Here is a 2,500-nt window from a genome sequence, read left to right on the forward strand (position 1 = left end):
GCCTCTTTTTCCAAAAATAGTTTTCCCATCTTTGTCTTTGACTGTACCTCTGGTTTCCCATATTTTCCAGCAAGTGTCTTGTAGTTTGATAAAGGATCCTCATGTGTCCTCCAGTCGCTCTGCTTCTGCTTTCTCTGCAAGTCTTTCATGAATGTTCCTAGTCTTTCTTCACAGATCTTTTGACTTCCTTAGCTATGCTCGATACTGCTCTTGTGCATCCAGTCTTGAAGCCCTTGTTCGGCTTGCATTCACTTGTTCCTTCCTGTCTCCTCTTTTCAATAAGGTCCAGGTGGTTGGACTTATCCATTCTTTAATGTTCCGATTCTTTACCCCCAATACCTCGTGGCAATTGTTATGTAACTTCCTTGATCTTTGCCCAATGTGACTCTACATCTTGTCCTCCTCGAGCTCAAAAGAGGTTGGAATCTATTACTAATTGTAGTTTGAATTCCTCATCTTTTCCCCATCAAGTGCATTCACCTCGAATTTTCTTCTTGTATTTGATCTGGCCCCGTGCTTTCTGAGTCGGAGCTTAAGCTTTCCAATAGCAGTGGTGGTCTGATCCAACATCTGCCCCTCCGTACGCACATCTTCCAAGAACGTCTGAATCTACGAGAGATACAAAAATGATCAATCTGATTCTCTGTCACACCTCTGGTGAACCAAGTTGCTTTGTGGATCCTCTTATGGGGAACACTGATCCTCCAATCACCAAACTGTTGAATGCACAGAAATTTGCAAATCTCTCTCCATTATCATTTCATTTCTCCCATGCCATGACGTCCCATGATACCTGCATAGCCTACGTTATCCTGTCCCACTTTTGCATTAGCATCTCCCATCAATATGTTGATGTCTTTCCATGGCAACTTGTCAATGATTGTGTAGCAGACCATAAAATGTATCTTTGTCCTCATCTGTTGCATCATTTGTTGGGGCATAGATCTGTACAATGTTCATGCTGATCTTCTTACCCCGTGTTGTAAAGGACGCCATGATGATCCTTTCTCCGCATTGTTCCCATCCTCTCAGTGACTTCTGGGCAAACTTGCTTAGAATTATTCCTACTCCCTGTGTATGAATCCCGTCCCCTCTCCCTGAATATAAAATCTTCTTCCCCCAGACTTGAGGTTGTTTCTGTCCGGATTGTATCCAGTGGGTTTCGCTTACTCCAAGTATATGCAGCCTGTATCTTCTCATCTCAGTCACAACTTGAGAGCTTTTTCCTGCTTCATACATGGTGCGAACGTTCACGACGCAATTCGAAGCTGCTTGTTTGGCGAAGACGTCATCGGGTCGCAGAGTCCTTTCGGCTTTGTCTGTTGTCCTTCATAAATTTTGTAATTCCAGAAACTCTTCGGTCGCCCAAGCTAAAAAAAGGATTTAGTTTATCTGTCTGTGTTTCTGTAACGGTTTAGTTTAACGGAAAGGGGTGCTAACCCTTTGCCAACCCCCAACCTGGAGGACCAGGTGAACTCAAAGATGGGGGAATCACACACCATTAGTCGCCTTTTACGACACGCTGGCTTGGCGTTGGGCTATTCTTGACCCTCTCAGTTGAGGGACCCCGGACACCACACGGGGTCTGGTGTGTATATGACTGTGCAATTATCAACAGGTGTCAATGACATGTAATTGATCAGTTAGAACATCGAGCCATTCCATTTCAATTGAAGGCTGGTTTTCCAAAACTGGTAACGTCGATTTTTCTACTTTTTGAGATTTTCCATCTGTGAGATAAATTGAAACGTAAACAATATTGTAAACTTTTAATGACGCCAGAATACCTTAATCTTTGCGTGAATTTGAAGTATAATTATGATAAAATAAGAGACAGAATCTTAGAGGAAATAATCCTCAATATTTCAAAATTAAAAAAACGGAGTTAGGGAGTTTTGGAAAGCCACTCTTTATTGATACCGATACCACTGAGCATTAACTCGCTCCGTACCAGCCATTTTCAGGATTTTCCCCGAAACTTCACACCCAAATAATATAAAAATCTATTTTTATCACTCAACCACAATAGGAGTAAGTTCTTGCGATAATTAATTTTTGTAGCAAACATGCTCTACAACACACTGTTCATTTTCTTTAAATCGTATGACGTACAAGAGAAATTTGAATTAGAAACATGTTGGTTGTATCGCAACGAATGTTAGGATCTTCCTATAGTTGGTAAGTAGAGAGTGAACGGGGTTATGTATTAAATTTAGGCGAAAGTGATTCTTAAATAGACGTTTGATCTTGGTGTCGACTGACAAAACGAGTTATCAACAACAACAACAACAACAACAACTAAACTACACTACACACACTACTACTCTACTACTACTACTACTACTACACACTACTACTAACTACTAACTATACTACTACTACTACTACTACTACTACTAATAATAATAATAATAATAATAATAATAATAATAATCCTTTCACCACTACTACTACTATTACAATTACTACTACTACTACTACTACTACTACTACTACTACT

The sequence above is a fragment of the Berghia stephanieae genome, unplaced genomic scaffold, assembly GCF_034508935.2.
Source record: "Berghia stephanieae isolate SIO BIC M18660-M18661 unplaced genomic scaffold, UCSD_Bste_1.3 scaffold207, whole genome shotgun sequence".
Classification (NCBI taxonomy): Eukaryota; Metazoa; Mollusca; class Gastropoda; order Nudibranchia; family Aeolidiidae; genus Berghia; species Berghia stephanieae.